General features: G+C 39.8%; 1 protein-coding gene across 2 annotated transcripts in view; it reads right to left on the bottom strand.

Moving 5' to 3' along the window:
• Positions 1 to 16108, bottom strand: part of lingo3a (leucine rich repeat and Ig domain containing 3a) — a 40450-nt gene that overhangs the window by 18293 nt on the left and 6049 nt on the right. Inside the window, exon 2 of one of the 2 annotated variants that reach the window (XM_016680256.1) lies at positions 1561 to 1673. The exons of the other annotated variant lie outside the window; for it this stretch is intronic. The gene's annotated coding sequence lies outside the window, so the exon portion shown is untranslated. The remainder of the gene's footprint in view (positions 1 to 1560; positions 1674 to 16108) is intronic. 2 annotated transcript variants of the gene reach the window in all.

The raw sequence follows: 16108 nt of genomic DNA, 5'->3' as shown, positions 1-16108 counted from the left end.
AAAATTAATAAGACTTAGTTTGACAAGATTCAGTATCCACCATATAAAATATTGGATTACAAATGTCTGATAATGGTGATTCTTTTTGCACCTTACAGCAAAAATACTATAGCTGGATGGATGGATGGACGGACGGACGGACGGACGGACGGACGGACGGATGGATAGACGGACAGACAGACAGAAAGACGAATGGATGGATGGATGGATGGATGGATGGATGGATAGACGGACAGACAGACAGAAAGACGAATGGATGGATGGATGGATGGATGGATGGATGGATGGACAGACAGATAGACAGACAGATGGATGGATGAATGGATGGATGGACAGACAGATGGACCGGACTGACCTGATCTTTCCATAAATGAGTTTCAAACAACAGTCTCTGGCTCTGAGAATTTTGAATTCATAGGCTTTAGATTTGGACCAAATGTACCCAGGACTAAGACACAAGAAGTGGAGTTGAATGCATCTAATAAAAAGTCACAAAGGATCTGAAGAGCCGAATGAAAGGAAATCAATGCCTTAAAATAAGGTTTTCCCATTGTACCACACTGCGCTGCTATCAAACAGCTCTTTCTCATCAGCACCTAAAATCAAATTGTTCTCTTAAAGTCACCAGATCTCCCTTGAGAGCATAAAATTTATAACTCTGGTGCCTCTCACAATGGTTATTTCTTTTACTGGCTTTGGTGTTTTCATAAATCAGGTCAGAACAATAAGGTGGTAATACACCAGTAACAACTGGGTTTTTTAAAACCTCATATTTTTAAGAGAATAGTCTGATTTTGTTTTTGGTAAGTCCTAAAAAAAATGTCACCTTCACTTCTAAATGAAGTTTCCCCAAAAGACACTAAACTAGTGTTTCTGCTGCTTTATGGGCGTTGATATAAAAGAAGCTTTGTCAGGCTCAGAGGGTGTTCAAAGATGTGTTACAAATCTCTTTATTTTGTTTTCTCAAACTTTGAGAGACCTTTTTCATATTCCTAAGGCTCATTTGATCCCTTCCTGTCGTGAAAACACGAGTTAAATCCACTTTGTCACTTTCATAACTCTAAATCCAGCTTGAAAAACTGTTTTTTTTTTTGTTTTTTTTTACCGCACTCCAATAAAATGTCATGTTTTTTCAGAGCTACATTCGTAACAAACTGCAAAAGAAATTGATGTATTCACCGTATCCAAAATTAAACCCACTGCCTCACAGTAACTGGAGCAGAAAAGCCAGCTCACACTTTGGACCTTTTTTTCTGCAGAAGCCCCTCAGCAGCTTGAAGCTGACATTGTTAGATGACGGCAACAGCAATTCAAGATGATTGACACTGACAGACAGACAGACCCTATGTTATTCTGGGTTGCTTGACAAAAATAGACAAAAAAAGTGACTCTTTAAAGTAAAATGTACTTCGTGGAAACGGGAAAAGAATTACACACCAAAACCACATTCCTTATCCTTCACCAGGTATATAAAGGACATACTGTGTGGCGTCACCTTGAACACTCAGTGAAACGCCCTAATGCAGAGGCACGCACAGCTTGTCTACTGACACCACCTACTGTATACCGAGGAGGCGACTGAGGCTGTCAAGGACCTTGGCCGGTCATGCAAAAGCTGGTCACCTAAAGCTGGGACATGACACTGACTCCAGAGCCAGGGAGGAAACGGTAGGCTGGAAGAAACATGGCAAAACAAATCCCACTGTGTGGGATTTGTTTTGGGATTTGTTTTGCCATGTAACCTCTACTGTTACCTTTTCATGTAACCTCTACTGTTACATGAAAAGGTTTACAAAGTCATATGAGCATTAGTGTTAACACTCTTCAAAAATTAAAATACCTTTATATGCTGAATCACCTCATTTCATAAAACAATAGTGTAAAACTGTTGGACTGGTATGGTGGGGTTTTTGTTGTAAAATGCTCACCCCTCTGTCCGATTAGCTGCTCCTATCTTACAAACATGTTTTTGAGTCCAAATGGGAGTAAATTAAATGTTTATGGATCCCTTAAGCTCTTTGAATTGTGTGTGTATACTGGGATCAGGGGTGTGAAATTCAAAAAGTGTTCAACTGCATCAACACCAGGTTTGTTACTTTTGTGTCGATGTTGATTTTAAATCAGAGGATCCACTGACTACTGAAAATTACATTTAAACAGACTACGAGTGCCCGCAAGCGGTGAGATTATAATTATACAAATTAATCAGAAACTAGAGCAAGCCATTAGCTTCTGTTTCATGCGACATACATGCTGAGGTAAGTGAAGTGTCATAGTCAAACTGTCTATGCGACGGTCTCAAAAGTGTAGAACGACATTGCTGGAGTGTTATTTCCTGTTATTATCGAGGATAAATTCAGTACTTCTTCACAATGAAAACATTTTACTACAACACAACACTTTGAATGCCCAATTTCATAAAACACACCATTTCTACATGGAGGATTTTGTCTGTTTATGGCCAGTGAGGACCTTTAATGACATGTAGGAGGGGAGAATAGATCTAGGACTTTGTCAGAAGTCATAAAAACTCAAAATTTGGTAATATCACAGTATGACTTATTTTACGTTTAGTCATTGGTTGATAATATTTAGGAAGTAGAGCTGGATCAGAAGATTTTACATCTTTCATCACTTATTTGCAATGGTAAAATTTGGTTTCCAAATAGGGATTTAGAAACAGCAGCAAGTGTCAAACAACATATTTTTCAACACGAGTTCTCTTCTTTGGTAGCTACTATTAATTGGCATATCTGGGACATTAACTGGTGAGCCAGACATTTAATTTTAATGCGAAGACTGAAATCAGTTACATCATATGACATCAGGCATGAAATGCAAATGGTTAATCAAGTCTGCAAAGAAGCAAATTTAAATTTTTAAAACAGGAACAACCTCTTTTGAATAAGTGCAATATTCCATTTTTATAATTTGCACTGATTCTTTTCGTAATTTCTAATTGACATCTTTCGCTTAAACCTGGCAGTGACGACAAAGTGTTGTCTGTGACTCCTTGAAGTGTTTACTAGATTTTACATTTTGTGTTTATGCTACTCTAAATTAATATAAACTAAACTAGCAAAGCTATAGATATTTAATATTTAAACCATGACTCTAAATTACACCAGTTAGTTAACACATAAAATGTAAAACCTCAAACATAAACAACAGGTTGGGTTATTGTGTAGTTATTTTGAAGCCAAGGTAATTGTTTCTGCTTGTGTTTGAAATAAAATAAGAAAACACTGTTTCCCGACTTGGAGGCAACAGTCATTGTGACTTCTTGTATGCTTCTTAAAGTTAAGGGCTAAACTAAGCTTAAGAAAACTAAGCTCACAAAATTCAATGAAAATATTTAGGTCACATTTTCAGGTTCAAAATCTGTATGAGGAAGGCAGCATGGTGATGCAACACACAAACACACACACACCCACGCAAACACACAAACACACACACACACACACACACATGTTTGCATGGCTATCTTCGAGGGGACTTTCCATTGACTTCCATTCATTTCTACAGCCTAACCTTTACCCTTATCGTAACCCAAACCCTAACCTTAACCAAAACTCAATTCACAACTTAGTCCTAAATCTAACCCCAGACCCAAAAACAGCGTTTCCCTTAGTGGGGACCAGGCTTTGAACCCCACAGTAGGTCCCCACAACGTAGTGTCAGGAAAATGGTTCCCACAAGGTATTAAAAACAAACGCACACACACAAAAAATTGAATGAAGAAAGTTAATTTGCTTTTCTAAAAATGTTTCAAGTGTTTTTTTGGTCACTCTCATGACATTATTCCTCTCTACTTCAGCATCTAATACAATTACATGCATAATTCACCAATTCTACATAGTTGGCAATGACATTTTCCTTAACAAGAAGCTAGCAACACTAAGGAACATTGACCAGGTATCCCTTTTAAATCCACAGAAGATTAATAAAGTAGTATTGAAATTGTGTCCTAAAATGTTGAATCCAATAAAAAAATCAATTTCTGTAGGAAAAAGACAGACCATTATAGAAACCCAGCTTGCAGTAAACATGCAGACACAGTATAATACTTCCTGAGTTCTTGTAAGCACTCACTGCAACATGTGCTGCTTTGTCAGACCCTTGGAGCGTATCTTTGGAAAGGCTAATTGCATTTTGTGTCATCAGGCTAAAATAACTAAAGTGAAATAAGGCATTATGGAGCAGAAATGTGAAACATGAAGCAAGCTGTTTCCCCAGCTTTTTGCCCTGTAACCAAAAGCTGGAAGGAATTTTTGACCTCTTCTTCACTCTCAATTTTCTGCTCCCACGAGTGACTCTGAACTGCATCGTTTCCACTAAGAGAGAAGAAATCAGTGATGATGTGTTGTTCTTTTATGCTGTGTCACTTCCTGTTCAAAGTCCCACTAGTTCCCAGGAGGAGAGACTCATCATCACCAATAAAATCAGCAAATAGCATTTAAAACGAGTCCTGTTTTTGAAAGACTAATTTATAAGCTTCAAGAATCATTGAGGGGAATTATTGGAATAATTGAATGGTAAAACGAGCAAGAACAGAAAAAAGTGTATGTTCCTATCTAGAATAACCAATTAAACTTGGGTAAAGTTAGAAAGTTTGAGAAGTTCTAATGAGTTCTTCCATTTTTATATTCTATTTTCTGTCACTTTGTGCCAAACAAAAAGTTAATTCTCCATTATTTTACCCCAGAATCTGTATCTGACAAATGATTCTCAGAAAAAAAATACTCGCATATGGGAATATGTTGCTCCCTGCTTCTTTTTTTATATTTCAACAGTGAATGCAACATATATCAGTTGCCAAGATTCTCATGGTTTAGTCACCCTTATGGTTTTACTGTATCATGGTATTTGAAAAAATAACAATAAAACGAAAATGTATGACATAACTTATTTAATGGAGAGAATTTTAAAGTGTGATTGTGGAGAGGAGGCTGTCTGGTTTGGAAACGTTTATGTAGATCAAAGTTTTAGAGTACTCAGGTCACCACCTTCACTGGAGTGGTTCACACCTGAATAGTTACAAGCCTGTGACTACTTCCTGTGGTACATCAGTCATGTAAAACTGGTGGGATGACCTCAAACCGCCAATCGGTGTTGGGGCAGTTCATTTGATCTCATTCACATGTAGATCATCAAATGAAAGGAGGACCAGGAGGAGGTTAGTTAAGTCAGAGGCTGTAGCTCTGGACTGGAAAAAGAGGTGTTTTGGTACTTAGTGTCTTATTTAATGGCAGGATAAAGGATGATGTGGATAAATGTCCTCATCTGCCATAAAGTTGAAGTCCGTCACGTTGGTCAGTTTGTGTTCAGATCCAAAGAGGAGATTTGGATCATGACTGAAAGAACAAGATCCCGGGTAGAAGTGGCTGAAATGAGGGTGGCAAGCGTTAAAGATAGGCGTAAGGAGCCTCGCTGATGCTCATCTGCATGGAAAGAAGTCAGCTAAGTTGGTTTTCAGGTGGTTTATGACCAGGTTGTTTTATGAGCATTAAAGATTATTCACAGGAATAATCCTTAATTCCACATACATGAGGCAAAGTCTTCATGTTCCGACATTATTTCTCAGACAGGGAGGTGTGACAAAAACTAAAGCAAGGTTGCAAAAAAAAAAAAAAAAAAAGACAGGGAGGTGTGACAAAAACTAAAGCAAGGTTGCAAAAAAAAAAAAAAAACATAATCTCTTATAATCTCTGATAAAAAAGAAAAAATAGGGCACATCTGACATCAGAGCCTTGTGTGTCAAGTTGAAAATAGCAATATCCACAAGTGTCCCTGGGTAGTAATTATCCCTGTCTGACACAAATTCCGTCGGGGTAGTGGCTGGGCTAGGATTACTGCATAATGACATGGTGATGAAATGTACTGGGCAATCCAGCGATGTCAACGCTCCAGTCTGTTGTCCGTATTTCAGCTCAGCCTGTTTGACTGGCCTACTTCAGTGTCCCACCCTCTAATCCTACATGTGCCTCTGGGAACATGCCTTTGGGAAATGCTCCACTGCCCGGTCCACTTTCAGTCTCTTCTCCGCTTGGCTTTAATCTCTCTGCAGTCAAGACAGCGCAGCGAATGCAATGACAGTGGCTCTTTGAAAAAAGACAAGAAAAAACCCCCGAAAAAAATCCAAACCAGCCGAATGCAATAACGACACTAAAGTTAAATCAGCTTAAAATATCCTTATTTGTTAATAACTCACCAAAGTCTAATTTAGCCTAATGCATGCTGAGCCTAACAATGTGAGAGCAGGGTGGTTTGGGAGTCGGCTGTAATTATCCGACAGTGTTAATTACAGGAAGATTTCAGAGGCAATTACAGGATCTCATGCAACAGCGCTGGCAGTGGAGCGGCCGCTCCAACGGCACAGAGTCCCAGGAAGAGTCTCGCAGCAACTAACTGTTGATTAATCTTCAAACACCACATTCGCAATAATGTTTTCACAAAATCTGTGGAGAAAATCTTTCATTTGGCAATTCCCAAACTTACTCATTCCGCCTTTCATTCCCCATTTGTGCTGCTTGCATAGTAACGGGATGTTTTGTCTGGGAAGCAAGATGCAGCTTATGGCTTTGAGCCGAAGCAGAGAAAAGTAGAAGAATCCGTATCTGTGCCACGTCTTCCGAGGGATTCGTTAATGCAACAACAACGAGCCTCGTGCTGGAAGAAGGCAAAGAGCCCAGGCGTTTGAAGACAGGAAGAGGGCGCGGGAAAGAGAGGGAAAGATGAAAGTGCTGACCACGTTAATGAAATACAGAGGAGTCAACAAAATGAAGAAAAATAAGACGGGGACAAGAACAAGAGTGCTTTTATTCAGCACAAGAATGGAAAATTAAATTACAAAAAGCAGTTAAAGATAGATGAAGACAAAGCAAAAGATGTGAAATGAATTTGGGAAGCCGGCAAGCGATTATTCAACTGAGCCAGTGAAGAAGGCAGAGCTTTAGAGAAGGATTTGTCAAAAGTTAGGCGCTGGAGAGGAACATGGACTGTAACCATGAGAGTTATCTGGGATGGGCTGAGATGGTTGACAGCAACACTTTTATCTCTGAGGCGTAAAGAGGGTTTCTATCATCGAGAGCGCTGCTGCAGCTGCAACAACCCTGACTAATATGAGAGCCTAAAAGAGCACACGCATGTTAACAGCAAAACAGCAAACGCACTTGAACAAAATCTGAGAAATGTAAAAACTTTGTAGTGCACTTAGAGTGCCTTGGAAAAAGTATTCATGCCCCTAGAAACCGAAGATGTAAGTATTTTATTGTGAATTTCTGAGATGCCAAAGTATAAGGAAGATCATTACATTAAATAAATATATTAATTTTTGCCATTGTGACAGCTCCAAGTCAGCCAGCGTGTGCCACAACCAGCTTTGGAAATCTATAAACTGAAATGGAGAGCATCTGGGAACAACAATGTTTAACTCTTTCCACAATTTTTTATTTGGATTTAGGGCTGGGCTTTGACAGTAGCACAAACATTTGTCTTGTTATGAACTATTCTACACTTCAGTTTTGTCTTTGTCTCTGTTTGCGGTGGTTGTTGTGCTGGAAGGTAAATCTCTGCACCATTCCCAAGTGCTTTGCGGGATCTAATAAGTTTACTTTCAGGAATGCTCTTTAATTAGCTCCATTCAAATCTATTTTAAGAAGCAAAGTTCCTGGAGGTGCAGCTTGGTGTTGACAGCACCATGTTTTATCCTGGGGTGGATGAAACAAAACACCTTCTTCACCACTCAAACAAAACTCTTTATAATTGTTCTTCAAAAAATAACTCTTCTTGGCTTTCTTCTATAAAAGTCTAGATTTGTGAATAAGTTCCACCTCTCAATAATTCACGCTGAACTTTGTGGTTGCACTGAGCCAAAATGTGAAAATAAAGCTCAAAGTGTTTTACAGAGGACTGCAAAGGTGGCAAATGACTCAAGCTGTCAAGAGCGGTTAATATAGTCCTGCGATAAAGAACGAGGGAAGGTAGGAGAAGGAGGAGCAGGAGCAGAGTGAGCATGAGAGGAGGAGGAGAGAGACTCAGCTGCTCTCCCTTTCAGCCTCTTAAGGGAAGAGGCCGAAAAGGGGGATGAAGAGCCACCAAAAAGAAGGGGGGTGGTCAGTGTTTCCCTTGCTGCTGATGGAGTCATCTCGAATCCTCAGGGTTGAAAAATAGGAAGGGAAAAAAACAAAAACAAAAACAGGCCTCAGCCTAAAGGAAGAAAAGTCCAAAGAGCAGAGAAGATGAGCCATCAGTGCTCCTATAAAGGGGATCACCAAGCCACGGCATCGCAAAAATACTCCCGGAGGAGAATTACAACACTGCGTTATTTATTTATTTTTTCTTCCTGTCTTGTTAAGAGGCCTTTTTTAAGTCTCTGGTTTCAGCAACCAAGTAACTGGGCCATGTCGGTGTATTAAACATAAATATGTCCTGACATCACATAGAAGCTCAGCATTGGATTCAGTGGGATGAAACGGCATGCGGGATAGAGAAAGACTGCGCCACACCAAAAGTAAAACAAAACAAAAACAAAAAAGAGAAAAGAAAGAACCCTCACCCATGCATGCAGAACCACAGAAACTGACACACAAATTATTTACAGGCTCTTTTCCCTCAGTATTTACTCTGACATGTGCACGTCGCCCCTTGTTGCTCGCAGAGCCGAGAAATCTCCTTAAAGTGGTTCTGATGAGGCGTTTCACGGCGGGAGCGAAAACCCAAATGCAAACGAAAGGATGACGAGCACATTGTTTGAAAGAGAGCTGCTATGCGTGTTTATTTAAAAGTCTAAGGGACAGAGAGAAAGGGAAGCAGGCGGGGTTGTGTTAAGAGATGAGGTGAGCTGACAGTCCGCTGTCATACAGGCGGATTGATCCAAGAGTGTCTGATCAATGTCTCAATGTCTCTTTTTCTCCTTTTTTTTTTTTTTTTTTTTTTTTAAGACAGCAGAAAAGAAATAATAAAAGATGAAAAAAAAAAATCATCCCGCAGTAGTGACAAGCAGCTTCATGGAATGCCGTCTCCCTGAGACTCATTATATATTCATAACCTTCCCCTGATGTCCAGAAGCGGCTCGTCCTCTTCACCTCAAAGTGCGACAAGCAGCACAGGCAAGAAGGCACACCTGTCAAACTAAGAATAGGTAGCAGGAGGAGGATTAAACGATTGTGTACATATGTGCGTATGCAAAGTGACATAGGGAGGAGATATTTATAGCCTCGCACATCTATAAAGGCGATCTATTCTGACAAATGTAACCCCGTCCTTCTCGGAAGTAGCGCGCAATCCTCCTCCGCGGGTAAAAATGGAGCCAAGCGCGGCACACCGAGTGCTGCGTGCTATTCTGTGAGCAGCTTCTGCTTCTACAGAGCATTGGTCCAAACAGCAGAGGGAGGGAAGCCACTACAGCTGTGAGTCAGTTCAAAGCGGAGAGCACTTCTGATCAAACAGTTCTGACAGGCAAACCAAATCCGTATGCTCCCAAAGAGCAAGCCGGCAGGACGTGACGGGGAAAAAAAAGGAAGGAGAGGGAGGAAGAAGTCTGTTATGAGCAATCTCATCACTCCCATCTGTCATGGTTACCCGTGGACACATACAGCTGCAGATTAAACAGATCAAATCAGGCAGAAACAGAAGCAGGGAGTGTTGTTCCTGCGAGCTTTGACGCATTCTCAATTGACAGGAGGAGGGATGTGGGGGGGGAGAAATAGTATTTCTAGAGCTGCTTTTCTTCAGAGCATCCAGAAGAAATTAATTCTTCATCAGCTTTGCATACCACTTAGACATTCGGCACAGATTTAGAGCAGACACTTACACTTTGACACTTAATGAGACGGATACTGATTACTGAGAGATCAGCAACTTCTCATACTGCTTAAGTCAAATTTTAATGGATACAAAGATGTAGAAATTATCATCAAAGGGCACCCATGAATGTGACAAATGCTGCAATTCAAAGCACTAAACCTCTGGGAGCGTTCAAGTAAGTGTTGAAATTTCTGCGCCACTTTTGACCAGCATTGCCTCCCTTACTCCCAGTAGTGTCAGCCCTCTCATTATCCCAAGCCCCTGCAATCAGAAAACTTTATATGAGAGAGCCACTCGTTGATTGTGCAAGTCTCACTCCGTTACACATAACCGGTCTTTGTTTAACTCGTGAAGGAGTTGGAGCGTAGCTGCTAAAACTACATCAGTCATGCCACTCAAACTCTAGGAGTCTGTCCAGATTTAGTTTCCTCACATCATTTAGCCCAAAAAAGTCTCGACCAGCTAATGGTAGACTTGAGGTGGATAAAAGGGCCAGTAAAGCTGCAGTAGATAACTTTTATAAAATGTTTTTTTTTTTTTTTTACACATATTCATTAAAACTTTGCTGCTTAGTGACACAATAATTACAGATTATTAAAAGCAGAGTTTTCAATTTAAAACAAAAATGGGTATTCTCGGTTTTCTCCAATGTATTCCAAAATCAGATCGACCTTTTCTCCAGTTTAACCACCTACTTCAGAAATAAAACCCAAACGAGAACAAAAAGACAGGATGGACGAGTTAATTAAAAGGAAAGAGCAGCTCAAGTTCATCTGCCTGTTCCACTGACCTTCACTCTGAGAAAGTGATGAGATCGACTGATTACCTGATTCATGTTCAGTGACTGACAAACAGATAAAAGTTTACTTCAGTTTATCGTGTTAACCGGGACAACCTGCGTCTACCGGCTGAAAGAACTGAGGGTTGTGAACTGATGCGGGAACTCAAAGACAAACGGGGCTTTAATCTTAAATCTGGAGAGAAGCACAGGACATTTGCTACTTAATTAAAAAAACTAAACTTGAAGAAGGACAGAAAGTCACAGACAATGTTGAGGAAAGCTTAAGTTAGAAAAAGGGGAACAAGAAAGACCCGACAGAGAGCTATACAGAGGGTAGATAATTACCGACGTAAAGCAGCTAACAAGATTAGCAAGTCAGGATCAGTGGAGCAAACTAGGGAACAGACCAAGGGACAGGACCAACAACATTTCAACACTAACAAACATACAACAATAAAATCATGGAGAAACAGAGCGAGAAACCCTCCAAAAGTAATGCCAAGAAACAACAGAGGCGGGAAACAGGAGAGGGAGCTTTAGAAAACCAAAAGAGGCACAGACTGAAGAGCAGGACTTGGTCTAAATGCCTCATCAGCTCAGGAATAAACGGCCGGTTCAGAGTTCAGAAGAGTCGAAGAGCCATTAGATGTTGTCAGCGACAGGAACCGTTTAAGAGTGATTCATTAATCGTGTACTTAATACCCTCTGATGGTGTTAATTGTGTTTGACCCCCAACAAAAAGATCATCAGGTGGATCAAGACAGCAAAGAAAATAATATTTTAAAACAGGATTTAAGATTTCTTGGTTTGGGAGAATGGAAAGTTGTGAGCTTGTGCTTTGCTGATCGGGTCCTTAGAAGCAGCCTTACAGCATGAAACCCCATGTAACACACTGTCACATGTGTTAATCTTATCTTGCTCATGGTTGCATAATTGAAGAGAGCTGATTACAAAGCTATCTGATGTGCAGGGGCGCGCTGGATGAAAGGAGCGTGTAACCCGAGTCAGCGCGCGGGGACGCAGCTGGCTCGACACGGTGAAGTAAGTCACGACTTTGTGGCTCAGCTCCTGCGAAATGTGCTTCATGGCAGATGAAGGGACTGATACGCCTGTAAGAATGAACAGATATTGTCCCTGGAATCTGTCACTCGGTTTTCACAAAGCAAAGAAAGTGTGAATAAGCCATTTTCCACATTCGCTCCACTGAGGGACTCACAATGATCAATAGCAAAAACGTCAGTGTAGTAACGATGCTGGATCAATGGGGGACAAAGGGAAAAAAAAGATGCATTTACATATATTTGCCAAAAGCTTCCAGCTACTTTTGACAGGGTTTTTTTTTTTAATTATTATTATTTGGAGAAACCAAACAAGGCTTGTGCAATGATCTGGAAAATATTCATGTATGAAGTTGAAAACAGCTTCAAATGTTTTTCAAGCTTATTTTCCTTCAGTTAAAATTGCTAGCTTAAGGAAATAATTCAGTTGTTTACTTAGTAGTAACAATGTTAAATAAAGACTTTTTAATCTTCTGATATTAAAATGGCCATATGTACATCCCCTTAATGCACAACTTTATAATTAAAATAATAACAAAAACAAAAACAGGATTCTAAACATTCATTTTCAATACAGGATTTCAGCATACGGGGCTCCCAGAATAATTGTTATTGTAGGCTTAGTGTGAGATTAACTTGTTTGCATCATTAAACAATATACTGGACATGGAACGAAGTACAGAACTGAATTTAGAAGCATTTTCATCCAATCTTACTGCCTGTTTCCTGAGAAATGTGGGAGTAAGAGCAGATGAGGACAATAATCCTCTACAGAACTTTAATAGGTACAAATCTCTTCATATTCCTTCCTGAAATGATCCTTTTCACTGGTTTCTTTCCATTGACATTCTGCTGTAGTCGACTCGATTATGTGGCACGCCTGCATATATCACATACGCACATCACACACTCTACAAAGCGCATAAACGAAGCAGAGGACTTAATTTGTGACGTGCAGGAATGAAATAGGTGCTGCATTCGCTACGAGGACGCGCACCAGGGATCACGTTTCACATGGAGCCGCAGCGGAGCTAATTGGTTTGAGCGGACCCAGCTGGCATGATTGGCAATCATTCTTAGCAATTGGGGCAAAGTGATGCAACCGGCATTCAGCTGGCCATGGGAGGATAAATAGTTTGTACTTTACAATGAAATCTTTGCATGAAATGCTTTCATGTGTCTTTCATTGCCAAGTTAAAAGCAAAAAGCAACATTAGTTTGATTGGTTTCGAAGTTTGGCGTATTACACTTGAAGTGGTCAAAGAAATCTGCGAGGTCCGGGTATGTTTTAATCTGGAGAAGCCACATAAGGCTTACAGTGATGTGGAATATCATGTGTAGTGTTAAAAACAACCATATTAATTTAACTGAACTGTATTTTTTTTATTTATTTCATTGATATGCACCATAGAAAATCACTGCATTGTTCTTTAAGCAGCAGCCTCAAATGCTACCGTCCTAAACTGCGCCTTGGCAGGAGCCCCAGGCTGCTTTTCTTCATGAATCTGAAGGCGGTTGATCTGTATTGAAGGATATTGTTTTATAGCTGTCCATTTTCCATACTTTAAGCTGCCAGCAGCAGTAAGTAGACATAAAAATAAATGAGGCGGAGAGCTTGACAAGAGTATAAACTCCCAGATACCCAGCTCTTTATCTCATGGTCCAACTCAATCTTTGAGGCACACGGCACTCTCAGTTTCAAGCATCAACACAGGCGTAAATTTACAACCTCTTAGCGACCTTACACTCACAGAGCTGTGCTGTCTAGAGCCGCTTCATCTGTAATTCAAGCTGGTGCAAAGCTAAAGGTTTTACAGGTTATTTTGCCCATCGTATCCCTGGGAAGCTGAGAGCCAGCGTTTGCTGGAAACGCTGATCTCTGAACTCCTCTTGAGTGTGCCTGCCCCTACACTTGGCTTGCTCTGCTTTCCTTTTTCTTTCTTTTTTTTAAACTTATGTAACACTACGACTATCTCATCACACGTCCTTTCATCCAGAGACCTGAAAAACATGAAATATGCAACATCCAAAGAGCAACAACAACAACAACAAAAAAAGTTTTCTCACTCCAGCACTTCCTCTGCCTGAGCTCTGCTGCTCTTTAGCCAATCCAGCCGTCACACAGGGACCCGTCATGGCAAAATGAGCTTGTTTTGCTCGCTGACATATTAAAAGGTTGACAGACACTTTTAGAGCGTGCAAAGATTAAACACAAAAACGTAAGAGGTAAGTGAAATGGTGAGCTTTGCAGACTATTTCTACAGAGTGATTCTGGTGGAATATAAATAGGTTGAGCACTAAAGAAAAGGAGCAGTACAGCCTGAAAATAGACAAGATGATTTACTTTACAATTTCCGTCTGTGGAATCAGGATTCTTTGCAATCCTTTAAAGTGGTCTCCAGATTATTTAGAAGCTCTTTCAAACTTGTTTTTTTTTTTTTTTTCAAACATATTCTATTGATTTCTGTCCTGTCCAGTCATTGTCACTGAGCATAATAGCTTTCTGTTCAATGTGTAACTAAAAGAGTAGAGAACAAAACAAAAAAGTGTCTGGTTCTCAAAAAAAATGCATCAGAACAGCATCTGATGAAGATCTGCTAAAGTCTGTAGAAAGAAAAATAAAGACCAAAGAAGTTAGAGACGTATTCAGATGGTTGTTTGATGTTTACCACGTTTCCTGCTGACAGCTCTTCAGCACCTTGCTGCTGCAAAAAAGCTACTTAATCAGAAATCTATGTTATTTTTGGGGCATTTTTGCATTGATTGTTCTTTTAGTGTGTGAAAAAGTTGTGTCTTTGTGACAGGTTTTTGTTCATAAGCTACACCAAGGATTGTAAAAGTTATGGCTTTGATCCAGATCAAGTTTCCCATCCGTCAATTTCTATGGTTCAAACTGAGATGCCAGAAAGTGAGTCTGAGTGACTGAAGTTTTCTTATCGCTGTAATGAGCACAGAGAAACCCAGAGCTGACCCTCCCCAATGTGTTACTGCACACTGCCAGTCAGCTGGCCGAAAGTTGGCTTCTACATGTTTTGCTTGCTTACAAGAAAAATAAATGTGTCGGTTTGGGAATATTTCTGGTTGTAAAAAAAACGCAGGTACAGTAGTAGTTACGGTTTGGAAACCAATCGCATCGTACAGATCGTATTAAAAGTCGGTTCTTTGACAAGTTGACTATTTTATCTAGTTCTTGTCCATTAGTTTAGTTCAGGATACTTTTACACACATCTTATTAGAGTCATTAGAAAAGCCAAATGGAGGTTGGTCAGGTACTGAAAACGAGCAACAAAATGAAATGAAAGAAAAGCTCTAAAATATCACATTGGACAGCCTGGAAAAATATAGATTCAGATTATTTTAAATAAAAGTTTGACTTCATGAAAGCGAAGCAGAAATAAATGATTGAAGACTTTGGTGTAGTGCAGAAAGCTCATATAAATTTAGGTCACAAGCATCTGCGGACGGTTTCATTGCTTGCATCTGTCCCATGCTGCTCTGCGTTTTTGCTTTGATCAAATTCTGTTTCAGCTGTTACAATAAAATCTAGTTTCTTGTATCTCAATTAACGTCACATGAATAACGAGCACTGCAGTGTGCTGAGAAATTGCAGAATGCGGCACTTTATTGCTGCTACTCTGCCTTATTTAATTTATCTGCGGCTTCAGCTTATTTTTCACCGGAGAGACAGCTCAACAGAAACTCGAAAGGAAATTCTTACGTTTGGCCTCAATTAGGCCCAAACGCACAGGGGTCCAATCTGACAAAATGTCACTTAGAGATGTGCTTTAAGCATTACTCACTAAGGTCACTAATTAAAAGCCAGTCTAAAGGTGGAGATGGCCACACGGGGACAATGAAGTTTCCATTCCTGAGGAAGGAAAGAGAAGCAACTGTGGTATCTGTAACGAGAATGCTGATTGTTATTGACTAAATGAGAACATTTACACAGGTATGCTATAAAGACTATGATGCAAAAAAAAATTAAAATCAAAATTATCATTTGACAAAAGTGAGTAAAATGAAAGTAAAAAGAAATACTGTCTTGGCAGTGTCGGTGTCTGTGGGGATACATTTTCTCAGTGCTGAAAGGAAAGCTGGTCAAAGGATGTTAAATGCTGCTAAAAGGGTTCGCATCGGGTGGATAGTCGTCTTCCAGCAGGACAATGATCACAAACAAAATACAAAAACAATTTTAAACCAAAACATAACTGTGTGCTAAAATGGTCCATGCAAAGTTCAGACCTTATTCCAACCAAGAATCTGTGACAAATCTTCAGAACAATATACACAGATATTATTCACCCAACCTGACTGAAGATATCTGAGAAGAAGAATAAAAGCTGAATTTTTTTTTAATGTGCAAAGCTGATAGAAGTACTCCAAGCAAAACTTCAAACTGCACCTGCAGCAAAATATGTTATTAGGTTATTTATTGACTCAGCAGCAACAAAGAAAACACAGA

This window comes from Poecilia formosa, unplaced genomic scaffold, assembly GCF_000485575.1.
Source record: "Poecilia formosa unplaced genomic scaffold, Poecilia_formosa-5.1.2 Scaffold237, whole genome shotgun sequence".
NCBI lineage: Eukaryota > Metazoa > Chordata > Actinopteri > Cyprinodontiformes > Poeciliidae > Poecilia > Poecilia formosa.
Note: the sequence above shows the minus strand (reverse complement) of the source record. Positions and strands in the feature narration are given on the sequence as shown.